Genomic DNA, 14,982 nt, shown 5'->3' on the forward strand with positions numbered 1-14,982 from the left:
TAGGTGAATTATTTTTAAAAAGGGCATTAAAAGCCATTTAGCTTACTTTATATAGAACTTGCAGAAGAATAGAAAGTGTAGTGTGGATTGCCCGCTCCATGTGTCACACTTGCAATGCAAGAGATCAAGATTAACATGAAAAACCAGGGGCAGACAAAGTAAAGATTTCACAGTGCCTGCTCGTGAGCAATAAAGGGTTCCCCTCTCCCACCGACCAATAGGTTTTCTGAGGTAGCTAGCCAACTGATAAGAAGTGTTCTCGATTAACATAAAAGCAGCTACAGTTGGTTTCTTGCCTCCCTGTCTAGTCTAACCTTATTGTAGTGTGTGTAAAGTGCTGTTAGAACTTCTTTTTAGGTCTCGTCCTACGCAACGCGCATGCGTTGCATAGCAGGGGACCTTATGCCATCGGCAGAGCTTTTTCAGCAAAGAAGTGCACGCGTTGCATTGCTTGCAATGCAACTCATGCACATCTTGGTGATTTCCTTTTCGGAAGCGCGCGGCGCCATATTGTGGCGCCATTTGGTCGCACGCTCCCGAAAGGAAATCGCCCTCTGCCTCCACTTTAACTCCCACGCGGCTTTACTGCAGCGCGGCCATTGCTTATTTAGTTTTCTTCTGAGATGCGAGATTCGTCAGCCGTTAATAGTTTTTCGTTCCACCCTTCAGTTTGCAGCCTGCGGTTGATGGCACTTCACTTCCTCATGCTGAAAGTAAAGCTTTCGGAATTCACCCTTAAGTCACTTCTGAAAGGTAAAGGCGATGGCCTCCCTCCCTCAACTCCTCTATCGCTCCGTGCTTTGTAGTGTCACTCTGTCAGCATGTTCTTCATTTGTTGTCAATGCTGAGCGCCGATGGCAACAAAGCAGAAGTGTTGCAACACGTTTTGTTCTCCATTATTGGCTGCTCTGAATCAAGCTGCACATGATCTCGGCCAGTCAGGTGATTTCACAAGAACCGGCAACTCAGAGAAAGAGAAGCATTTGAGCGAGGCTGGTGTGTGGGGTGCATCGGACTTCGACTTCCCCGCACTACACTACCACGAGCCCGGCGCGGGTCCTGTGGGCAGTGGGCTTGTTTTTTTTGCGATCGCGCTAGGCGACTCAAATGGCGTGCTGCAAGCTGGAGCGAAAATCCGCCGTGAAGAACCTCGGCATCATCAGGTATTGTAATAACAAAACCAACTGCGATGGTGTTAGTTTCGTGCATATGCCACCATGCTCAAGTCGTCCCACAATGTCCAAATATCTATAAACCCTTCCCCCACCTACTTCCAAGGGCACTCCCAGCCACTTCCTGAAGTAAAGATGTTACTTGCCTCTGTGCAGCACGCCCAGCTCAGAGGCGGCAGCTGGGTGTTTTGTACATGTAAAAAGCATGCGATTCGGGGCAAACGCGGCTCCATGCCACTTCCTTCAAGAAGATTTTTTATAACCGCGCGCGACACTTCACATAGCAGCTGCAAAGTTATCATATCGAAACCCGCTAAGACCCATGCCATCTTCCCTTTTGTGAGGGCTGTGGGGTTTGTTATACCGCTGCTTCTAGTTCAGTTAGGCTAGTGATCAAGCAATCTTATTTTTCTCTCACTTGTGCCTCAAATAGTTAATATGTACGATGTACCAAGAAAACCGCACCTGCACAATTACTGACCCGGGCACGTTTCTACCTTCTTCTCCATCATGTCCGGTTTTGTTTACTCTTATCTGGTTTAAAGCGTTCTCTTTCATGCAGGCTGTTTTACATTCACCCGCCCCTTCATTGTCTCACACTTGGCGCCGGCACTTTGCCCTTCCCCCTCCCCCACCACAGAGCGCGTGTTGTATGGCCGGAACCATTACTATGAAACTGATCGACACTTACTTCTGCCAGAAGTCAGTGGCCCCGACGTCACCTTCAGCTAACTTTATTGTCAATTGAATTTCTTTCAAGCCTGGAGACAAAAATGCGTGCAAGTTTCAGGGCCAATCAATGTTTACATACCATGTACAGGCTCACAGTGATGTTGTTTTAGGCTTCAGATCTTACTTTTGTTTAGGGAACCATTCTGCGTTCGTTCCGATTTCTGAAGACTGTAGCAGCGGTTCTATTGCATTCAGATGCCGCCAGTTTAAATATGCTAAGGATACAAAACGTAATCAGGAACTTTCATGATAGCGTATTTGCATGTACACCCTGTGTGACCTCTTTTGTAGTTATTTATGCTCATTACTCACTCACATTTGCAGTGCACGGGGTAGGGGCTTTAACTTCAATCCGGTTTAATGTGAGTGAAGGGCTCGTCAGCACTTCTTCTGTTTTAAGTAAACTTCCTGTTCTGTTCATGCTCCATTCTTAGTGCGATACTGAATGGAGCATGCCGGTACCTGTAGTTCTTACTTCTCCCAGCATGTCACTGTTTTGGTAAAGTCATTGGGTACGAGTGGTATAAATGTCCTGTACAGTTTCACAAAATAGTAATTCCACGTACATTTGGAAATACCTTTGCTTCTTGGTTTCCAAGTCTTTGAGCGCTTGTTGCAATTTAGAGTAGGTGGCAGGCAGAGAACAGACATGGCAGAAAATAGGCAGCGCTCTTAGCGCACGCTTTACTGTCTGTTGCTGTCTCTAGTAGTGATGGCTATCCGTGATCTGAAATGTCACATAGACAGAGGGTAACTGTTGCTATCACCAGCTGCTGCAAACCATGACATTAGTAGCCATTACCTATATGCATAATGGGACCCTAGTCTCATGGGTTCAGTGCATGGTGCAATGGTCATGTGACTATATAGAGCTGGTACCAAGATTCAACAGCCAACTAAATGTACGGCTAGGCAGAACAAAGTGAAACGCCTTCTCTACTCGTATATAAACATGCATTTGCAATGCAATAGGTCTCGCATTATTAAAGATTGAGCTATTGTTGTTGCATTATTTAGCAACGCCAATAGCTCAAATTTTAATAATGCTAGACCTATTGCATTGCAAATGCTTGTTTCTTTTTTGCTAACAGTGTCTGCCTCGTTTGGGCTTGCAAGGATGTGTTCATAGTTAACCCTGCTTAAACTTAAGCATACCTCCGCTAACCACAGGATATCCATTACCTTTTCACATTTAAGGCAATCTCCTATGATTTCCCTTGTGAGGGTCGCCACTGGGTTTTTCCAAATGCCTAGCCAGAATAGGCGTGCCTGTATGTAGTCTTCGATGTAATGGCGATTCGATTAGCTATGGCAAACATATTGTGACGTGGAGAGTGGGGTGCCTAAGAGTTTCTGGCAAAACTGTTTTCTTCACCCTGGAAAATGCGGCCCCTAGAGAAGCCCCAGACCTCTGCGCCACATGTTGCCGTAGGAATACACTGAAGTTTTAAAAACATTTAAATGGCTAAAACGGCCCGTCATACTCGTTTGTGGTAGGCTAAAAACCGAATTAATAGCTTTGGAAAACTTGTTCCTATAATATGCCATGTGATCAAACCAGGAACCATTAGCAGCAAAAACGAGCCCCAGATAGGGAAAGTGCTAGTACATTGTAAACTCTGATTGCCCACAGAAATAGAATTTAAAAGGTGCTTCCTCTGTCCACAAGCCATTATAAAAGATTTTTTTTTATGTGCTTCTTTTTGTATATCTTTGATGGCCAAATCGGCCGAAATAAAGATTGAAATATATATAAAAGATTTTTTTTTAATTAGTGCATAGATCTAAAGTGGCCACAAAATTAACAAAACCTTGTACTAAAAGGCATAGAGCACTAGGTGTGCGGCCCATTAAAACTGCGTCATCAGCATATAGTAAGGAGAAAAGTATATTGCCATTAACTCTAGGGACGTCATTGGTTAGCTCAATCAGTGTTTTGTGTAAGTTGTTAATATATATGAAGAGTAGGGGGCTAGAACATATGCCTGCCTGACCCCTCTCCCAACTCTGATGTTAGAGACCTCACCCCCAGTATTAATCCTAACCCGAGCTCTCAGGTCCTTGTGCAAATGTGCTAAGGAGTGTACTAAGGCCTCATCTAATCCATATTCTAACTGAATTTACCATAGCCGTGACCGGTTTACATAGTCGAATGCTGAGGTCAAGTCCATAAAAGCCAGGTAAATAGGTGACTTCTGTTCAATAGTGTATTTCCCAATTATAAGATTGAGGTTTAGACATGCTCGATGGTGCCTACTCGACTCCCGAAACATAGTTGGCATGGTTGTAAAATAAGGTGATCTTCGGACCAAGTTTTAATCCCTAACGTTTTCAAAGTATTGTCAATCAGGGAAATTGCTCTATAATAACTGGGTTGGGAGCGGTCACCCTTTTTAAAAATTGGAACGATAATGCTGGATGACCAAGTCCAGGTAATGGGGCTTAGGTTAAATTGTTAAAAACATTCAGCAGGATTGGAGCCTAGAAATCAGGTTTCTACTTAATAAGTTTGATGAATAACCCATCAGGACCAGGGGCCTTATTGTCCGGGCTCTGATGTATGGTTACCTCGACTTCAGATAGGGATATTAATACCCCTATGGGGGCTTGAGGCTCAAACAGATCTTCCTCATGTGGGGTGGCTGTATAGATCTTCGAGAAATGAGCTTCCCAGGCCTCACTGGTTATATTGAAGCTAATCGGTGTTAGTCGTTATCCCATTGATCTCATGTCTTTAACAGCAGCCCAAAAAGTTTTCCCATTCCTTAGGCTGGCAGCATTAACGAGAGCAGCCCATCGATCAGATAATACTTCATCCTTCCTACGCGATATGACCAACTTATAGTGACTTAATTAAAGGGAGGCACCTTGAATCAGTTGATGGGGCCTTCTGTAGTTGTCTATTAATCGCTCAACACTCTCTATTGAACCATCTAGGACCATGCTGCGTAGCGGCAGCTGGTTTTGATAGAGCAGATTTTATGATCTCGCAAAGTTTAGCGAACGCGCTAATAACCTCAGGGTTGGGTTCCCGTTCAGACAAGCAAGAGTCAAAAAGTTCCAAGTTGTCCCTAACTACCATGTGAAACAGGTCAGCACTGTTAAGCCCTCACCACACTAGTCTTCATTTGTCGTTTGAGGGTGCAAGATCCCTAGTCCCACATTCTATTTAATACTTCGTCCTCGGGGACAATTTAAACATTACTTGAATCGGGTTGTGGGCCCCGTGATGTGTAGGGACTACTGCTGTTTTAACTAAGAAGTCTTCGAGGGCAGGGGAGCTAAAGATATAATCGATGGTACTTGCACAACCCCTCCCATTAAATGTTGGGTCTGGAGGTTATTATCATCTGTAGCAGCAGCAATGTCTATAATATTACTCAGAGCATGGTTCTGCAAGTGTTCATTTAGCTCCATGCCCCTATGACAAATTTGTCTTCCACTCTCTAGCCTTAAAGCTACAGTGTCTTCACTGGGGAGTGTAGCATTAAAATCTCCACCCAGGCAAATGCCGGCTTTTGTGTTGAGACCATTACTATTCTCTAAAATGGAAACATTTATACTGGGGGAATTATAGAAGTCATTATAACAATTAAGTAAATAAATAGATACCCCCTTTTATACAACAAGGCTTGGAATTTGTTGCTATGGGTATGTAGGACCTTTATGCTGCCCCCAGCAGCAATATTTACCCAGAAAGAGAGACCACTAGATGGTCGACTAGATTTAGGAGTTGGAGCCAGGACGTTAAAGCAATCAAACCCTTTAAGGTATATATCTTTGGTAGCCAAGGTTTCTTGGAACAAAAAAATGTCATGCTATCTGACCATTTCCAACCAATCTGCTAGGTCTATTTTTGATTGTTGGCCGGTGACATTTTAACTGAGTATGTTTAGGTCAGGATTGACGCAAGCCTTAGGGGAAAGTATGGCAACATGGTTGTGTGACTCAGCTGTATTTGGAGCATGTGTGGGTGTGTGATCAGCCCCTTCAATTGCAGGAAGTGGCAGTGGTCAGTCCTGACAATCCATATCGGACAAGGCCAAAAATGTATTTTGGGCAACTGAGAAAGCTGACTTGTTTAAGAGTCTACTGGTGGTTGGTTTGTAAAAATAACCCAGTGGTAATGACCAGATTATTGGAGAATTGGTAGTTATGATCTCCTGGCAGCTCAGCAGCGACTTAACTATAGGCGGTCTGCGAAAGTTGAAACAATACCATCCCCCTCAATATTCTTGGGTGTATCGCCCAACCAGCCCACTCTTCATACCATGATAATCTCTTGCAACCCTGAACCTCTTGTTCTTGGCCAACCAATCTGCCCTTTTATTGCGCAGTTGATCCCAGGTTTCCCTATGTTCCCTCTTAAGGGGTGGTACCACTGCCAGTACCAAAACATAGGGGCATGCAGCTGGCAGCAGGCCCAGCACGTCTGTGTTGGGCCTGGAGTGGGTCCTACTCGGAGGATCAGAAATGGTACTACTGGATATGCTTGGGTTTCGTTAATTACCGAATAAACGGTTAGTGGGTTCAAGTGTGGGGATAGAGGGAGCGGATGGATCAATCTCAATAAGGGCAGGGTGACAATGATCGGAAGGGCGAAGTTTTAGCGCTGTGTTAACCTTCTGGAGGAAGTATTCCCTTAGTTGAATGCAGGTATTAGGGTGCACGACTAGGGGTCCGACAGGACAGCGGTGGGGGGGGATTTGTTTTTGTTAAAACATTCAGAATGGTGGGTACCCCCCGGTGCAATATTAGTTGAGGCTATCTCCCCCGCAAAGAAAGCTTGTTCACTGCAATGTCCAAGCGATCCAGGCGCTCCCATAAGGATGCAAATTTTATATCTATTGCGTCAATAATCCGCTAGCAAGCAGAGTTAATAAATATGTCCCCATTGTCTAGTAAGCTTGATCCGGCTTCTGTTTGTGTGCAAATGGATTGGCTAGAATTACTACTCTGCACCGGGCCCAGGTACTAGCGCCAGATGATGATGATGAGGATTGCATCCATGATGACAAGCAGCTGTGGGAGGAGCTGGCACGTGGGGGCTGTTTCCTTTTGGAGCAGACTAGCTTCCTGCATGTCCTTTTGCGTTTGGTGGTCGCGCCAACTGTGGCCACTGCATTTGGGGTGTCCTTGACTTGCAATGTCTAGGCAAGGCAGGCCCTTAGGCGCCAGGGGTACCTCCACTGGGGAGCGGGCGTTATTAGAACCAATTGTCTGGTGCACGGGATCACAGGTGTGGTGTTAAATACTGGGTCTGCTGGTGCCCCACCCCAGTGACCCTCCAGATGTGTATAGCCTTGTTCCCCATGGACAGTCTCTGCTCTGTTAGTTCTATTTCTGACGACATAATGCTAACCACTCTCCAACATGCTGTCCAAAGTGATGGCCGGGCAAGCAGGTGGTTGGCCGATGCGTTTCCCCATCGTAGATTTTCGTGCCCCTAAGTAAGTAACTGGAGGGGGTAGCGGAAAAAAGGGATCACAACTATAAGACTATGAAACCTTGACCCATAGGCAAAAAGATTCCGTAACCTAGTTGCGTTATCAGGCGTGCTGTCTGCCACAACTCCGGATTGCGGTTGCAGCTGTTCCTTCATTGACCCAACTACTATTACTATTAGTAGCGTTCTGCTCTTCTGTGATGACACTAGACTGGCATGCAATGAAAATTTAGAGTTGGGAACGATATAACTTTTTCGTGCTCACTACTGCATCCACACTCTACAGTGTTCCACCTTCTGAGTGATGTTTCCACACCACAACCTCATTACATGACTTCTGATTTGTATTTTTCTTAGCCTTGAGAAAGTCATGGTACGGACTGTGTACCGACGAAACACGTGTTGGCTGTTTCTCTGACATTTGTGAATAAAAAGAAAATCATTTGCAAAAAGACCTCGGCTTGATCATCTTGTCCCAAGAAGGATTTCTTCCATGAAACATGCTTATATTATGATTGTTTTGCTTTAAAATTTGGTGTGATTATTACGTCCTACTTAATGTTACTTTTTGGGATAGTGCTTCTCTGACCCTTTTTCATATGTTTCTCAGTATGGTACCCTGAAAACCTCATTATGATTACGTGAAAGAGGAGGAGGAAAATAATTGAATCAAGGAAGGGTAGATAGCATCTTTCTGACCCCTGGACTATGAAATGAAACCTAAGGTAGAATAGTGATATCCTTAAGCAATAAATTATCTATGTTATCAAAAGTGCTATTTAGATCTAAAAGGTCAAATTTACATATCCTTTTTCTGTGTGGACATAATTCATTTTAGCCAACATAATTCCAAATGTTCTAACGTCCCTGTTTTAAAAAAAAATCTGAATCAAGCCTGATGATAACTTGCTATTGCTTTTGTATCCTGCTCCTTTTGAAGCCTGTTACACAGAACTTTCCAAGATCATTCTATAATTGTTTGGACTCTTTTTAGCACTCTTTTTATAAATGGGATGTATTACTGGTTGTAGCCAAGAGAGTGGAATACATCTGATTATATAGGTGTGATTAAGCTGTTATTGTGTGGACTAACTGGATCTTGATAGAAGAAATCAGCAGGCAAGAAAATCCAGACACAAATACTTATTTTTCTTTTGTTCACTAAGTGTAGAAGGAGTTTCCTTGATAGCAGTTGCTCACTATTATAAAAAAAATGTGGATACCACTCTTGCTTGGTCAAATAAATATCTAGTTTTTCATGATATCCCTGTAGGTCCTGCAATATCAGTTGCGACATTTCCGTACCATCTTTTTCTCAGTGGTTTTAATTAGTATGTTTCATCTTGCTTGTATAAGTTCACTCTCTTTCTTGTGTACAAGGCACTTGTAGGTTCTTAAAAACACAGGAGGTTCTCTCTACTTCCTGATGACCTGTGTTTAAACTTGGTCAGTAGGCTTCTCTTGGCCCCTCTGCATTCAAGGTTTTTTTTGGGGCACCTTTCTGCGGAGTGATGAATTCAAGATGAGGTCTCTCCCCGAGGTCCTCTCCTTAGAACCTGGGGAAAAGATGGTTTCCTTGGACCTGCAGCGTGCCTACTTTCATGTACCCATCCTTCATTCTAGCATGTAGTACCTCTACTTTGTGATGAGGACGGACCACTTCCATATCACTGTCATGTCTTTTGGCCTCACCTTACCATCCAGTGTTTACGAAGATGATGGTGGTTGCAGCTCACCTTTGCACTACCTTGACGATTGGCTGTTAAAGGCGAGTTTCTCCTAGTCATTTGTGGGCCACCTGCGGATGACCATCTCATTCCTCTCTTCCCTAGAGTTCTCCGTCAGCGAGACAAAATCCAATCTTTGGCTAGTGCAGGGGGTTTCCCTTTATATGGCCTTTTCTGAACTCAATGGCAATCAAGTTTTTTCCACCCCAGCACGGAGTCTGTGGCATTTAGAGTTTGATCATGTTGTTTCAGGTTCGGTGCTGTATTCTGGCACGAATGGTTCTGAGGCTTCTTGTTCACTTGACCATGTATATCTGTTGATGGCCCATGTCTGTTAGCAAATGTGGTCTCTGCAGTGGAACTTCAGTCTTCAACAGGCTCAACACTGGAGGTGCCTCTCTGATAAAACCTCAATTGGACTGCAAGCTGACTTAAACCATCGACTCCTCCCTTCTACACCTAGAACTCACAGTGGTGATAGATGCATATAACCAGGACAGACTGGAGATTAGAAACATCTGGCTTCTCTTGGAACAGAGGCAACACATCAGTAATCTAGAAATGTACAACATCCGGTTGACTCTCAAGTCTGTTCTGCCTACCATCAAAGGCAGTCTTGTGCAACACCTGCCTGACAACACAACTGTTGTGTGGATTCCAACAAACGGGATTGTGGGGTCAGGTGTGCTGTGCCTCAGTGGTGGCTAGACCTTTAGGGGATTTCTTCGATGTTAAAATATCTTATATGGTCCTCAAAACAAGAGCAGACAAGCTCATCAGGTATAATCTAAGTTGACCACAAGGCCAGCTGCATTGGGAGGTGGTTCAGGGTGTTCATGCCCAGTGGAGTTTGCCTTGGGTAGATCATTTTGCCACTTCCAAGAACATGTTTGTTGAGGTTTTCATGCTCTATAATTTCTGCCTCAAGATTCCCTGGGTGACTGTTCTGCTTTATGCCTTTCTGCCTCTGCTGTTTCTTCCTCTGGTTGCGAAAATGATGAGGGACTGGGCTCAGCTCATTTTAGGAGCATGGAGTGAGCTTGGATGGTCTGTTATCTGACCTCCACACCACCTGCCTCTTTGGAAGGATCAACTCTCCCAACAACAGGGCAAGGTTCTGCACCCTAACCTCCACAACCTACACGCGTGGAGATTGAGTGAAGACTACTGAGCAGATTCAATCTGCCTTAGGAAGTAGTAGATGTCATCTTGGATTGTCACTGTTCAGCCACAAAATGAGTCTGTTCTGGACATTGAACAATGTTTGCAGCCTACTGTGAAGAGCATTTGGTCGACCTACTGCAGTCAAACCTTTCATAAGTTCCCCTGTATATACTGTCCTTGGCCAGACAAACTCTCATCCCAGGTACCTTTAAAGGTTATTCGTCTGCCATTTCATCTTTTATACATTTGCCAGATCAGCTCACATTTTTTTAAGTCACCCTTTGTGTTGTAATGTGTTTTTTGAAAGGTCTTTTATATAGTAGTTTTATTTAGTACGTTTTCAGAAAATAAAATGCAGCGACTAAGCAAACTGTCTCAGGGTGGATATGGCTGTAAATCAAAATGTGCGTTGAGCTGGTAGAAAGTACCCCCAAACTTATCTCAGGACCCAGGGGAGTAAGATGGCGACTTCTTTCCTTTTGAAAGGGCTGTGTTGCTTAATATCCACAGCATGGCCATGTAGTAGTTCCTTTATGCTTGTAAAAAGAATTACTTCTCGGCAACTGAGAAATGTGGTGCAGCGGCCAGGGCAGCTGACTTCGGAGTGCAGGGTTCACGGTTCAATCCCGGCTCCAGCGGCAGCTCAACTCAGCACCATGTGACTCTGGGCAATAGCTCACTTAATTTTCACGACGGCCCCCAGCGCCTTGAGACTCATAAGGGTGAGTAGTTTGTGCTTTACAAAAACGGATTTACATGTATTTACATTCTGATGGCAGTAGGAAGGCTTTTATTGTTTTTAGAGTTGGGTCTTTTTTTTTAATCCACTTTTATCGATACAAGAGTTTAAAATGGCCACTTTGGCTCAGATTTTGACCGCATGGGAGCTGCAAGACTGGGTAATGTCCTTTACCTATTGGTCACCACATTTGTGAGTACTTACATTGGCAGAAAATGTTTCTGAGATTCGTAGGAAGATGAGGGTAATACCCAATTTACTGCTCTACTGTTCGATCTGACATCCACTTCAAGGGTTTTTACCAATATTATAGAAAAGTCAAGACTCATCTTTTTGAGCAAAATAGTCTCATCTTCACTTAAGACAGTTGGCTCAAATAGTTGAGCTCTTTGACCGTCGAATCAGAGCAGCTGCAGTTGCATTCCAGTCTTCTCAATAAACAGGTCTTTTTCTCTCAAATTGATGATTGTTTCTAGTCCCAGAGTAAAAACTGGGCCCCATCGGGGCGGAGTGGGTCGCTTCACTCTGGAAGACCACCTCGCTCAGTAAAGAGTGGCCAACATGCAAAATATTATTTTCCAAGCTAGGCCATTGCTAAAAGCATTAGTCTTTTTGACCTTTGGGGCTGATGGATTCTTGCATTTCCGGGACCCTTATCTGAGGCTTCAGATAAGGTCTCAAAAGTCTTAGGGCATAGCATAATCTGTTCACACATGATCTGCACTACCCAGAACCTCAGCCTTCAGTAGTGGTACGCTGTGCAGAATTTTGACTGGAGAAGAATGTTTGCAGTTAGCATTCCGTCCATCATTTGTTTGCTGTAACACTTTTCGCACTAAGTGGGATGGGTATGCCCAGACGTGGGTCCCTTGCTCACTGTGCCACTGGATTCAAGGTAGCCTGGCTGAAGAAGGGTGACATACCCTGAAACCGGTCCCAGGATGCTTGTTTCCGGTCCAGGGAGGACCTGGCCTGGCAGTTCCGTCTAGATGGTTCCTATCGGGCACAGGGTCATGACTGATTTGCATATGGCTGGGTCCAAACTGGGGTGGCGTAGTGGGCAAAAGAACAATGGATTTAACCCAGATCTTTTGACTGGTGGAGAATGTTTGCATTGTCATCATTCCGTCCTTCATTTGTTTGCTGTGCAGAATTTTCTTAGCGGAGAACCACCACAGGGCAATTGGCCCAAAGTAACAAACTTCCCTAAAACATCCCTTCTGGCCAGTGGCACCATCTTAGGAGCCCTTTCCCCTCAGCAATCTGTTGCAAGAGCTGAGAGCCATCCATCTGGTGCTGCTTTTCTTTGGTGCGATGATCGTCCTGTGCAGATATTAAGTGCCCAGCCACCAGTGTTCAGAGCAGCTCCACCCACCAAGTGCGTTGGACTCCCTCAGGACTGCAGCCCAAGAGCCAGTTTATCACAGTAGTTCAGATCTTGCTTTTTTGATCTTAGTCAACAGCTTGAGGGAAGCAGGAGGAAATTACGGTTGATTCACAAAGATTTCGTCTGTATATTCTGCAAAATGAATGGTTTTGTTGTAAATAAAATGGAGAAGGCTTTCTTCTAGTGAGCAGGACGTATTAGTTTAGAAACAACCCTGTGACACCTTGGCTGCAACTGGCGAATCCAGTTGCAGGATAAAGAAGCATAGAATCCAGTGACTTAACTACTCAGAATGCTATTGGCTAAAAAGCATTCTTCAGTAAGACATTACTACAGGTTGCCATCATCACGGAATGTAGTCAGGGTTGTCAAGAGATAAATATTTAGGGTCTAAAATGCCACCCATGGAAAAAGCAGGTGGGATTGGGAAGCCGCTTTATGGGAGGGCCCAGTGTGTCTTTGAGGTAATCCGGAAAAGAGGAGCGAGCGGGCATGGAGTTTGACAACAAAAACTCAAAGTGGGTAACAAGACAATTTAAACTATGGATGGAGTTGTTGGTTTGCTGAATACTCCTTAGAACATATGGTGAGATGTTATTGTAAAATGTAAAAAACTGTAAATCCGTATTTGTAAAGCGCAAACTACTCACCCTTACAGGTTTTAAGGCACTGGGGCCCGTCGTGGAAATTAAGTGAGCTATTGCCCAGAGTCACAGGGTGCTGAGCTGAGCTGCCAACGGAGCTGGGATGGAACCGTGAACCCAGTGCTCCGAAGTCAGCTGCACTGGCCGCTGCACCACACCTCTGAGGTCAAATACATTATGTAGACGACGGACCTTCAGAAAACATCAGGGTATTGGGTGTTTTCTATGATCTGATGAAGGGTACTCACAGTGGAGACCAGTTACTTACAGTTCATTGATACAATTGGGGGGTGCACTGGGTAAGAAACCCTAGACATGTATTGTTGGCTTGGCTGTCTCGCAGAAAAGGGGACTAACAAGAGATTGCAGGTAACGTAGTGAAAGTGTTCAGTTTAAACTATTCGGTGTGGACTTCTCCAGGATTACACGTCCCTTAAAAAAACAAGGATCACGTTCTTGCAAGAAGTCCACAAAAATATTAAACAGTAGTGTTGACAAACCGTACATTTTATGTTTCATCCTATCGCAATTGTTTGTACACAACGTAACAATCAGATTCCGAAAGAAAATATCGTTGTTTTGATTTATTTATTTGTGGCACTTTTATACTGCGCGAGCTCGACCCGAAGGTGTTGCAACGCTTTAAGAGCACCAGTCACATTACACAAGGACACGTTCATTTTTGGTAGGCACGGGGAGATGAAGTGATTTGCCCAGAATCACAAGATGCTGTCCCGGCGCCGAGGCTTTAACTTGGTTCCCCAGTTCCAAAGACGGCGGCTCTGGCCGTTACGCCAAATCCCCATGCAAATGTCAAATAATGATCAAAATGATCCCAGTTTATGTAGATATTACTAATACTTCTGCTACATTTTGTAAAGCAGTACAAAAGGGGGTGGTGATGGACGGAGCATCTGAATCAATCAAACACTCACACCCAGTCAAAAGATCAAGGTTTAATCCATCACCGTTCTTTAGCCCACTCTGCCACCCCAGTTCAGACATGGCTATATGCAAATCAGTCTGACCCTGTGCCTCATGGGAACAGTCCAGCCCGAACTGCCAAGCCATGTCTTCCCTGGACCGAAAACAAGCTTCCGAGGACCGGTTTCTGGCATTCCAGCCGTCTTCAGCCCGGCTTGCGTGAATCCAGTGGCAAAGTGAGCAAGGGACTCACGTCTGATCATACCCCGCCACACTTATGGCGGCCAAAAGCGGTACAAAAGGGGGTGGTGATGAGCATCAGAATCAATCAAACACTCACACCCAGTCAAAAGATCTGGGTTTAATCCATCACCGACTCACGCCGGAAGTGTGGCAGGGTAAGCTCAGACGTGAGTCCCTTGCTCACTTTGCCACTGGATTCAAGCAAGCCCGGCTGAAGACGGCTGGAATGCCAGAAACCGGTCCTCGGAAGCTTGTTTCCGGTTCAGGGAAGACATGGCTTGGCAGTTCGGGCTGGACTGTTCCCATGAGGCACAGGGTCAGACTGATTTGCATATAGCCATGTCTGAACTGGGGTGGCAGAGTGGGCTAAAGAACGGTGATGGATTAAACCCAGATCTTTTGACTGGGTGTGAGTGTTTGATTGATTCAGATGCTCCTTCCATCACCATCCCCTTTTGTACCACATTTTGTAAAGAGCATCGTCCGGTTTCTTCAACGGCCTTTTTACCATAGCACTATTGATTGCCACTGTCCAATGAGTCCTGGAAAAACCACGGGAATGCATGTATGTGTGCAAGCTCCAACAGGCTCAAACAGATCGCCCTGGCCTCCCCTTAGAGCAAACGATTCAAGACTCTTAGTGTAAAATAATTATTTTCTACATTTGAAATGCTACTTTAAAACAATTTCATATTGTAGCACTCAATGGCCATACGAAACACATTCCTGCCTGAGCAGTGGAGCGATGGGTTGTTGGAATTTTCCTTTCCGAAGCGAGGGGGCGCCACACTCCACTATTTGATG

At 44.7% G+C, this 14,982-nt stretch overlaps 1 protein-coding gene across 1 annotated transcript in view; it reads left to right on the plus strand.

Moving 5' to 3' along the window:
- The window catches only part of FARSB (phenylalanyl-tRNA synthetase subunit beta), a 334,706-nt gene that overhangs the window by 248,658 nt on the left and 71,066 nt on the right, over positions 1-14,982 (plus strand). The gene's annotated exons all lie outside the window — the stretch shown is intronic.

Source organism: Lissotriton vulgaris, chromosome 11, assembly GCF_964263255.1.
Source record: "Lissotriton vulgaris chromosome 11, aLisVul1.2, whole genome shotgun sequence".
Classification (NCBI taxonomy): domain Eukaryota; kingdom Metazoa; phylum Chordata; class Amphibia; order Caudata; family Salamandridae; genus Lissotriton; species Lissotriton vulgaris.